The sequence below is a fragment of the Odocoileus virginianus genome, chromosome 23 (genome assembly GCF_023699985.2).
Source record: "Odocoileus virginianus isolate 20LAN1187 ecotype Illinois chromosome 23, Ovbor_1.2, whole genome shotgun sequence".
NCBI lineage: Eukaryota > Metazoa > Chordata > Mammalia > Artiodactyla > Cervidae > Odocoileus > Odocoileus virginianus.
The window spans coordinates 22,483,642-22,495,601 of record NC_069696.1 but is presented as its reverse complement, the minus strand read 5'-3'; the positions used below and the strand labels follow the sequence as shown (position 1 = coordinate 22,495,601).

Here is an 11,960-nt window from a genome sequence, read left to right as displayed (position 1 = left end):
TTTTCAAAGTTAAAAAATCATGAATCCCAGCAATGACTGACAACAAAAAATGGAGTGTAAAACATACCCAAGACCAATACTGAAACAAGATGTTGAGGGAATGAAAAGCCATGATTGCAAACTATAGATGATAGACATGTAGTAGGCTTTCAACACAGTGTTAAATGATAGATAATTTATATGGGCAAAAAACTCTTTTTACAGGGATAACCAAATTGTTATCTAATTATCACTGACATCTTGATACCATACAAAATTGGCATGCTGTGCCCTTTAAAAGAAAAAACATAATATTTCAAGCAAATTCAGAACATATCATAAATTTAATCACTCCATAAAATATTTACATAACGATATAGTGCAAAGAAGGGAAGATGGTTTGCAAAATATAATATAGTCCATGTATTTGTCTTGGAAAAAATATCTTAGCTTAGCCCGTTTCTGTAACTGAGTTTGAATGCAAAGTGAGACATTCTTAATAAATACTTTATGTCCTTCAGAATGTTTTAGTGATGATTTCTGTGGTGTTGGGAGGAAACTATATAAAATGCATTTGCTAGGATGAATTATTTTCATTGTCTTGGTTATCCAGGACATTTTGGTAAATTAATGAAATTTAAAGAAAATAATGTGTTCAAAGCTAGTCCCCTCATGTAGTATATACTTTTTAAGTGTTATGCATAATCTATGTACTGTTTCTAAAAGAATATAATTTTATATATTTAAAGATAAAAAACAGAAACTTAGAGGTGAAATTTACCAAAATCATCATAGAGAGGTGGGATTCTGAATGAAGCCTCTCCTACTTATGATACACTTGTGTCCTAGAGCAGTTAAAGAGCATCTCTTTGGGGGGAGCATTTCTCTTTTATGGGAAAGTGTCTCATGATGTATAATTCTCTGTCAACTTGACTAGGCTATGGTACCCGGATATTTGACCAAACACTGGTCTCAATATTGCTGTAAGGGTGTTTTTTAATATGAGATTAACATTTAAATCAGTAAACTTTGAGTAAAGTGGATTACTCTTCACAAAATGTGAATGGACCAATCAATTGAAGACCTTAAGAGAAAAAACACCAGTGCTCCCAAAAGAGAGAATTCTGCCTATAGTCCATATATAAAAATTAAGTTACTGAAAACCTCTTTGAAACTGATTTGCATAAAGGCACAGAAATTATAAAAGTCCCTTAAAATGTAAGAATTAATTGGTCAATATAAAATTTAAATGCCTATGAAGTTACCTACTTGAGTTATTCTAATCCAGTGATTCTTTGGCAAAATTTCATTTATGCATAAATATTTCTCTGGAAATATATATTTAGATGAGAATGTACTTCAGGCTTGCAGCTCCAAAAGAATTTCATGGACTCTGTACATATGATAAAACTTTCAAAGAGGATAGATTTCACTAACCTGAATGCCATTATAAAAGCTGACCCATAATATATTATACTTGAGTGTAAAATTGTGTGAATGTGAAATAAAAAGTGTTTTAATGTAAATCTGATGGTATATAGGAGGTTCAGACTATATGAGAAAATAAAATATCCACACACAACATTGTTGACATACCCTGTTTCACCCATCTTCCAGCCCTGTCTACGCTCCATTAAAGCCACCACACTTCCACCCATAAACACAGTCCCTGGACAACAGTCTCTATTAAGGACCAAATCATCTTATATTGAAAATCTTCTGCCTTATTGGTAAGGCCTGACTATTTTTGTGCCCAATTCTAACCCTAGATAGTAGATCTTTCTTTCTTTCTTTTTCTTTTTCCCCCTTTATGAAAGTAAAGTGATTTTATTTTAGGAAATTGTGTCATTGGGAGTAGTACTGGTAAGTCAGTTAATTCAAATACAATATTCTTGTACTACAGAAACAAATGACCCTTGAAGATTCTACTAAAATATTCCCCTTGAAGACCTATTATGTGGTTAATAGCTAGGTCTTAGATCTAACTTTAGCCCATGGACTTCTACCAGTACTTGAATCTTGAGTTCAGAGACACAGAAATGTTAGAAATAATTGAAGACCATTCATTTTCTGGTGGTGTATTGAGAGTGTGGTGTCCCTGCTTGTTCCCTCTTAGGAATTCCTATACTGAATACCCCAGTCTTTCCATCAGTTTGGTGAGATACACAATAACTTTTTAATAGATTATTCAACTAACTAGTTTAGTATGGAATTTAAATTCACTGGAAAATAAACATGAATAATTTTATTGTTTAACAATAACTGCCACTTCTGATTACATTGTGCATAATCCATTTTCCCAATAGAGTGTAGGTCCCTTTTTTAAAAAGTTTATGACCAGACTGTATTTAGACAGTTCTATTCACTTTTAAAACTTTAATCACAAACATAATTCAAACATTTTCTCTTCTCTTCCTCCAGATGCAGGCTGGAGCTGTGGCCTTGGCTGTTTGAAGTGGGTAACACACGGCATGGTGTGATTCTGTAATGACATCTCTTTTCTTGTTCTAGAAACCATCTCTTTTCTGTAAGTAAAGGGAGGAGAAACGTAGGTAAGTACAGGTCTCCTAATGTTACTACACTGTATGTGGCTTCTTGAGTGCTTCATGAGCACATTTTTGTTTAGTCTGGTCTTGTCTGACCTTTATATCTTCTACTGATGTGGGGAGATGAGTGTATGTGTTGTGCTTGGGTTCTTTGGGGTAATTGTCACATTCTCCTTTGTGACCTCTGAAGCTGAGGATCTCTCCAGAAGATCATCTATTCTTCTTTGACCCACCCACTGGTACTTTCCCCCCAATGTCTCTCTGGAGCATTACATTGCTTGGACCAATAGCCATTCAGAGAGTTGGCTCTGTCCCTCTAACATCTAAGCTCCTTGTTCATGTACATGGCATTGTGAACACGATGTTTAATTTTGTGTCAATCTGACTGTGACACAAGCATTAAGCATTATTTCTGGATGTGTCTGCAAGCGTGTTTCAGGTGAGACTAGTATTTGAGTAGCCAAATTAAGTGAAGCAGATTCCACCTCCCTCAGTATGGGAAGCCTTCATTCAATCTATTGAGAGTCTGCTTAGAACAAAAAAGAACAGGCAGGAGAAATTCACTCTCTGCCAGACTGTTGACCTATGATTTCAATCTTCTTCTCACCGAGACTTACACCATCGTCCCTCCAGTTCTCAGAAATATACCATTGATTTTCCTGAGTCTTCAGCTTGCAAGCCACAAGTCATGAGACTTCTCAGCCTCCACAAATGTGTGAGCCAAGTCCTTATAATAAATTGCATATGCATATATTTACTATTGGTTCTATTTGTCTGGAGAACTCTGACTAATCAATCATAATCTTATTATCTATCGTAATCTCCAGCACAAAAGTTGGCATCAATCTCCATTGTCAGCTATGTGTTTAAACTTCAAGAGTCACATATTGAACACAACCATTCTCCAAAATGCTGATGGAAGACTAAAAATGGCAAATATCCTAGATTCCAAGAGCACTTTTATAGGATTGTTCACACTCTGCTCTGCTTCGAGGGTAAGTGAAGAAAAATTTAACAGTTGTGCAATTCACCAGGTAATCAGCCAGAGAGTGAGATGTCCATCTAAAAGACAACTCTACTGTTTGACGGTGATTTTACTGATGTTCGACTTATGTATCTTTAGGTAGGAAAATACCCTTCTGAGTAGGAAAGAAAATACCTTTTCAACAGAAACTCCACTTCGTCTCATGTGTGTGTGCATGCTCAGTTATGTCTGATTCTTCTCAGCTCATGTTAATTGGGCTGCAGGAAACCAAAACAAGGAAAATATAGAAATTTAGCATTGGTTGTCTGGCCAAGATGGGTAGAAAGCAGAGAGATTTCTATTGAGTGGAATGAACAGATAAAATTTCTAATTAAGCTCATTTATGACATCCTGTGCCTATGAAGTATTAGGACACAGATGGAGGGCCTGGGTAATTTCATCCATTAAACAGTACAAAATGTATGAGAAATTCCAAGAAGGCAGGAAAGCGTTGTTGCAACAGATGACGTTAGTAACAGAACAAGGTCAAATTTCTAGGTTCTCACATCAAAGCAAAGAGTGAAGTTCAGGAATTTTTATATGTTAAGAAATTTTATTTTGTGTAACCTTAAGGTTTCTTATAACTTCCAGATTGCTAGGCAAAAACAAAAAAAAGCCAGCGATTGATTTTTGACATTGCTGAATTCTAATCACAGTAGAATTTACAGATTTGCCTTGTGTATGAAATTTAGTGCACTGATTGGGAAAGAAGGTGAGCCCAACAATTTGACAGAAACTATCTGAGAGGATTTAGAGTATTCATAGCATCCTAATCCCGTACATCACACTAAAATATCTTTTATTCTTTCATTACCTGGGGAGGCACTTGTTCTCTTGCCCTATCTTGGCTTTCAACATGCCTTCCTCACAAAGCTTAATCTTTTCTAGCTTTTGATGTAAAGTGAGAGACATGTGACTCTTCCTTTACTTAAACACTTCAAGGCAATTGTAGGGTTATCAGTTGACCTGATTTCAATATTGTTGTGTCTCAGGGAATAGGGAGACCCAAGAAGAAGACAGAGATGGAGGAAACAGCCCAGCAATGCAGTAGTCAGAATATACACACTTATCAATTAAGTTTTATCTTACATAGGAGCTAAAACAACATCATCATAACACATATAATAGTAATAATGAAAAAGATTGAAATATTTATAAAATTAGCAAAAAGTGATGCAGAGATGTGAAGTGAGCAAGTGCTGTTGGGAAAGTGGTGCTGATAGACTTGCTTAATGCAGCATTTCTACAAATCTTCAATTTGTAAAAATAACACATCTGCAAAGGACCATAAAAACTCTGTGATGAAATTGTCTAGTCACAGCAAGGAAGTTAAGCTATTGACTGAAAAGAAAGTTTTCATTCTCCATTGGAGTGTTTCTTATGCCTGAGAGGTCACTGACAGCAGTTCCTCAGTGGAGCATGCAATGAACTCTTTTGGCATAACCACTGACGGTTTCCAGGGGTTTAGGGTGGGGGAGGGATAAATCAGAAGATTGGGATTGATACATACACACTACTATAGAGAGAGGAAAGTCTACAGAGCAACTAAAAACCAGCACAGCTTATAAATTAACTAATTAGAAAAAAAACAAAAGAAAATGCCTGTAGTTATCCTTCAGAATTCCTTGGTTAGAGAAGTGTACTTCTAAGAAGTGTTAAAAGCAATCTCAATAAATGTGGGCAAGGAGGAAGGATTGTAATAGAGATCTAGTTTTTAGGGAGTATCAGGGGATCTCGGGCTTTCCTGGTGGCCCAGATGATAAAGAATCTGCCTGATGTGTGGGAGAGCTGGGTTCAATCCCTGGGTCAGGAGGATTCCCTGGAGAAGGGAATGGCAATCCACTCCAGTATTCTTGCCTGGAGATTGCCATGGACAGAGGAGCCTGGCAGGCTATACTCCATGGGGTTGCGGACAGTCAGACTTGATTGAGTGGCTAACATACACACACACACACACACACACACACACACAGGGAATCTAACTTACTCATGGTAGCTTATGTGAACTAAGAAGAAATAAATCAATGAACAATGTTTTGGAATACTTTAAAAAGGCATCCATTCATGCTGCCTGCTTCCATCTGCAGTCAAGCTATTCAATTATTTTCTGTCTCCATTTAATGCATACCCATTAACTAGGGAATGCTTCTATTTTCAGAATGATGTAAGCATTCCCTTTCATTTTATAGATGTATGAAACAATGTAGATTTTCCCTCATTTTTTTTTTTCAATATTATCTGTCTTGTCATGGCTTGATAGGTTTTTTCTACTTAGTACTAGCTAATGTTCCATTGCCCTGGTAGCCAGTTTATTAATCCATTCATCTACTGAAAGATATCTTCAATACTTCTGAGTTTTGGCAATTCATATGCAGGTTTTTGTGTGAACATAGATTTGTAACTTCTATGGTAAATAACAAGGGATGTGATTGCTGGATCATATGGTAAAAGTATGTTTAGTTTTGTGAAAAACTGCCAAACTATCTCCATAATCACCTGTAGCACTTTGAATTCCCATCAGCACTGAAGGAGAATTCTTGTTTGTGGCTTCATAGCCTTATAGCATTCGATGTTGTCAGTGTTTCAGAATTTGACCACTATTATAGGTATGTAGCAGAAGCTCATTTTTTTTTTTTTAAATTGTCATTTCCTTGTCAGTAGATGATGTGGAGCATCTTTTCATATGCTTATTTGTTATTTATTATGAGTTAATTTCTAAGCAGAGAATAACAACCAGGTCTACCTTTGTTGTTTGGCATGTGTACATCCATTTGTTCCAGCACCATTTGCTGAAGAGATTGTTTTGCTTGACTATACTGCTTTCGCTGTTCTGTCAAAGATTAACTGACTATATTTATGAGACTCTATTAATGGGGTCTCTATTCTATTCCACTGATCTATTTGTCTTTTCTTTTGCCCGTCTAGATTACTGTAGCTTTACGTTGTGTTGAAGTCCAATAGCATCAGACCTTCAACTTCGTTCTTCATCAATATTGTGTTGGCTATTTGGGGTCTTTTTCCTATTCCATTTAAACTTTAGAATACTTTGCGAATATATATAAAATAACCTGATGTTGAATATAGACCGGAGTTGGAAAGAACTAACATTTTGACAATACTGAATTTCCTATCCATGAAAATGGAATGTCTCCATTTTTTAGTTGTTTTTTGATTCCATTCATCAACATTTTGTAATTTTATTCATATAGATTTTCCTATTCTTCATACCTTTTATTTATTTTTTTCTTACCTTAGTACACTGTTAAGGAATTCCAGTATGATGTCAAGCAGGAGTGATGAGAGGGGACATCCCTGCCTTGTATCTGATCTTAGTGAGAAATAAAATGTAACAAGAAGAGGTTCTACTGACTATAAACTCAACATTTGAATATAGATGAAACTTTTTATGAAATGATCCAACACAGTGATGCCATCTTTCTCACCCTTAAATAGTTCTCTTTAACACAATGTTAAAGAGAACCAATTATTTGTGTTTTAGGCAACAGCTATTGGTTATTTCATAAACAAAACAAAAATTCTAAGAATCCAAAGTCCTATAGCAACTCAGTTTGTTATTCCTTTAAATCATACTGCTTCAGGGATATCCAAGCATTGTCATGTTTCTTTGAGTAGAGCTTATGCAGTTGTTTTGAAGCTAATCCCATTTCCTAATGCCTAACAAATGCCCCAGAAACAACTCTGCTTCCTTGCTGTCAGAAATCTGGTCGGCAGACTCAAAAATCTGTATTCTAGGCATCTTGGTAGTTCACTGCATGTGCCATGTTCACTGCCTCAGTGTTAATCCATCAAGGCTCCAGTCTTTTTTCCATTCCATATACACCCCAGTAATCTTCATACACTTGGTGGTATCTAAAGGAAGTCTCAGAATTGACTTACATTTTCATATTAACTACTTGTATCAAAATATTTGCTCTTTTTTTTCAGTAGTTCTAAGATTTTATTTCAATGAAATAAAAAAATAAAAGAACTCAACAGAAGTTACTGGTCAACATAATATTCTCCCAGAATAGTAGATTTAAAAAGCACACAGAATGACTGCATTGTTTAAAAACTACACACACACAAATATTCACACAAATGCACAGGAAAAAAGTCTTGAAGGATAGAGATTGGAGGGCAGCAAATGTTTTTCTCTGAAGGGTCAGAGAGTAAATACTTCAGGCTTTGGAGACCATTGATTTGTCACGACAGTTCATCACTACTGTTGCCTGAGTGCGGACAGATACAATATGAACATGAATGAGCATCGCTGTGTTCCAAGAAGGCTTTATTTATGAGAAGTAAATTTTAAATGTCATATTACTTTCACATACAGAAAAATGTTATTTTAATTTCCCTGTGATTATTCTGGCCTATAACTGGAGTTAGTCAACTATGGTTATGGGCCAGATTTGGCCCACCATGTTTTTGTATGGGGTTCCCAGGTGGCTCAGTGGTAAAGAATCTGCCTGTCAATACCAGAGATGCAAGAGATGTGTGTTTGATCCTTGGATTGGGAAGATCCCCTGGAGGAGGAAATGGCATCCCATTTGCCTGGAAAATTCCATGGATAGAGGAGCCTAGCAGGCTACAGTCCATGAGGCCACAAAGAGTCCAACATGACTAAGCACCTGAGTATGCACATATAGGAAGACGAGAGCTCTTAATGTCACAGTATCTGGTTTGCCTATACAATCTCTGGATTTTTTTTTTTTCAGCTAAATTTACCCTTATTTTGTTTAACCCTCTTTTGCCCTCACATACATAAGAAGGTCATTATCACTCACAGGTCATGCAAAACCTGGTCTGCCACCGTTTTACTCAATTGGAAGAGGAAATTTTCAAGGCTCAAACATGAACATGGAATCCTATAGGAACAGTGGGGCCACTAAATAATGAGCTTAGGGAAACTGGTACCTAAATGCATGTGAAAAAGTATTTCAAGTACATGCCTAGGAATGTCAGAGCTCAAGCTGCTTATTAAATTTGTGTTATAGGATAAAGACAATAACTATTTTATCTTAGTCTTATATTTATCAGACACTGTACTAAGTTTTTTTACCCCATTATGTAATTTAATCCTTACCAAATTTTATCAAGCAGGTGCTATTCAGTTCAGTTCAATTCAGATCAGTTGCTCAGTCATGTCCGACTCTTTGCGACACCGTGGGCCACAGCATGCCAGGCCTCCCTGTCCGTCACCAAACCCCAGAGTTTACCCAAACTCTTGTCCATCGAGTCAGTGATGTCATTCAACAATCTCATCCCCTGTTGTCCCCTTCTCCTCCTGCCCTCAATTTTTCCCAGCATCAGGGTCTTTTCAAATGACTCCGTTCTTCACATCAGGTGGCCAAAGTATTGGAGTTTCAGATTCAACATCAGTCCTTCCAAGGAACACCCAGGATTGATCTCCTTTAGGATGGACTGGTTGGATCTCCTTGCAGTCCAAGGGACTCTCAAGAGTCTTCTCCAACACCACAGTTCAAAAGCATCAATTCTTTGGCACTCAGCTTTCTTCACAGTCCAACTCTCACATCCATACATGACTATTGGAAAAACCATAGCCTTGACTAGATGGACCTTTGTTGGCAAAGTAATGTGTCTGCTTTTTAATATGCTCTCTAGGTTGGTCATAACTTTCCTTCCAAGTGTCTTTTAATTTCATGACTGAAGTCACCATCTGCAGTGATTTTGGAGACAAGAAAAATAAAGTCAGCTACTGTTTCCACTGTTTCGCCATCTATCTGTCATGAAGTGATGGGACCAGATCTTAGTTTTCTGAATGCTGAGCTTTAAGCCAACTTTTTCACTCTCCTCATTCACTTTCATCAAAAGGCTCTTTAGTTTTTTCTCACTTTCTGCCAGAAGGGTGGTGTCATCTGCATATCTGAGGTTATTGATATTTCTCCCGGCAATCTTGATTCTAGCTTGTACTTCTTCCAACCCAGTATTTCTCATGATGTACTCTGCATATAAGTTAAATAAGCAGGGTGACAATATACAGCCTTGACGTACTCCTTTTCCTATTCGGAACCAGTCTGTTGTTCCATGTCCAGTTCTAATTGCTGCTTCCTAATCTGCACACAGATTTCTCAAGAGGCAGGTCAGGTGATATGGTATTCCCATCTCTTGAAGAATTTTCCACAGTTTATTGTGATCCACACAGTCAAAGGCATTGGCATTGTCAATAAAGCAGAAATAGATGTTTTTCTGGAACTCTCTTGCTTTTTCGATGATCCAGAGAATGTTGGCAATTTTATCTTTGGTTCCTCTGCCTTTTCTAAAGCCAGCTAAACATCTGGAAGTTCACGGTTCATGTATTGCTGAAGCCTGGCTTGGAGAATTTTGAGCATTACTTTACTAGCATGTGAGATGAGTGCAATTGTACAGTAGTTTGAGCATTTTTTGGCATTGCCTTTCTTTGGGATTGGAATGAAAACTGACCTTTTCCAGTCCTGTGACCACTGCTGAGTTTTCCAAATTTGCTGGCATATTGAGTGCAGCACTTTCACAGCATCATCTTTCAAGATTTGAAATAGCTCAACTGGAATTCCATCACCTCTACTAGCTTTGCTCATAGTGATTCTTCCTAAGGCCCACTTGACTTCATATTCCAGAATGTCTGGCTCTAAGTGAGTGATCATACCACCGTGATTATGTGGGTCATGATGATCTTTTTTGTACAGTTCTTCTGTGTAATCTTGCCACCTCTTCTCAATATCTTCTGCTTCTTTTGGGTCCGTAATATTTCTGTCCTTTACTGAGCCCATCTTTGCATGAACTGTTCCCTTGATATCTCTAATTATCTTGAAGAGATCTCTAGTCTTTCCCATTCTGTTATTTTCCTCTGTTTCTTTGCACTGATCACTGAGGAGGGCTTTCTTATCTCTCCTTGCTATTCTTTGGATCTCTGCATTCAAATGGGTATATCTTTCCTTCTCTACTTTGCTTTTAGCTTCTCTTCTTTTCACAACCATTTGTAAGACCTCCTCAGACAGTCATTTTGCTTTTTTGCATTTCTTTTTCTTAGGGATGGTCTTGATCCATGTCTTCCATACAATGCCACAAACTTCCATCCATAGGGCACTCTCTTCAGATCTAGTCCTTTAAATCTATTTCTCACTTCCACTGTATAATCATAAGGGATTTGATTTAGGTCATACCTGAATGGTCTAGTGTTTTTCCCCACTTTCTTCAATTTAAGTCTGAATTTGGCAGTAAGGAGTTCATGATCTGAGCAATAGGCAGCTCCTGGTCTTGTCTTTCCAGACTGTATAGAGATTCTCCATCTTTGGCTGCAAACAATATAATCAATCTGATTTTGGTATTGACCATTTGGTGATGTTCATGTGTAGAGTCTTCTCTTTTGTTGTTGGAAGAGGGTGTTTGCTATGACCAGTGCTTCTCTTGGCAAAACTCTATTAGCCTTTGCCCCACTTCTTTCCATGCTCCAAGGCCAAATTTGCCTGTTACTTCAGGTGTTTCTTGACTTTCTACTTTTGCATTCCAGCCCCCTATAATGAAAAGGACATCTTTTTGGGGTATTAGTTCTAGAAGGTCTTGTAGATCTTCATAGAACCGTTCAACTTCATTCACCTTCTTTGGCATTACTAGCCGGGATATATAGACTTGGATTACCGTGATATTGAATAGTTTGCCCTGGAAACAAACAGAGATCATTCTGTCGTTTTTGAGATTGCATCCAAGTACTGCATTTCAGACTCTTTTGTTGACAATGATGGCTATTCCATTTCTTCTTTTTTTTTTTCAGGTTTTCTTTCCTACTTTATTTTAAAAGATTTTTTTTATTAAGTTTTCATTTTTTATTCTTATTGGGTTTGTGTACTTTTTTTTTCCATTTATTTTTATTAGTTGGAGGCTAATTACTTTACATCATTACAGTAGTTTTTGTCATACATTGAAATGAATTAGCCAAGGATTTACATGTATTCCCCATCCCGGTCCCCCCTCCCACCTCCCTCTCCACCCGATCCCTCTGGGTCTTCCCAGTGCACCAGGCCCGAGCACTTGTCTCATGCACCCAACCTGGGCTGGTGATCTGTTTTACCCTAGATAATATACATGTTTCAATGCTGTTCTCTTGAAACATCCCACCCTCGCCTTCTCCCAGAGTCCACAAGTCTGTTCTATACATCTGAGTCTCTTTTTCTGTTTTGCATATAGGGTTATCATTACCATCTTTCTAAATTCCATATATATGTGTTAGTATACTGTAATGGTCTTTATCTTTCTGGCTTACTTCGCTCTGAATAATGGGCTCCAGTTTCATCCATCTCATTAGAACTGATTCAAATGAATTCTTTTTAATGGCTGAGTAATATTCCATGGTGTATATGTACCACAGCTTCCTCTTCCATTCGTCTGCTGATGGGCATCTGGGTTGCTTCCAT

The 11,960-nt window shown here is 37.2% G+C and overlaps 1 long non-coding RNA gene across 1 annotated transcript in view; it reads right to left on the bottom strand.

The window, feature by feature from the left end:
- Nucleotides 1-343: 343 nt before the first annotated feature.
- Nucleotides 344-11,960, bottom strand: part of LOC139030605 (uncharacterized) — a 63,511-nt gene continuing 51,894 nt past the window's right edge. Inside the window, exons 2-3 of the long non-coding RNA XR_011482996.1 lie at nucleotides 3,685-3,767; nucleotides 344-2,504 (exon numbers count right to left, since the gene is read on the bottom strand). This is a non-coding gene — a long non-coding RNA (uncharacterized lncRNA). The remainder of the gene's footprint in view (nucleotides 2,505-3,684; nucleotides 3,768-11,960) is intronic.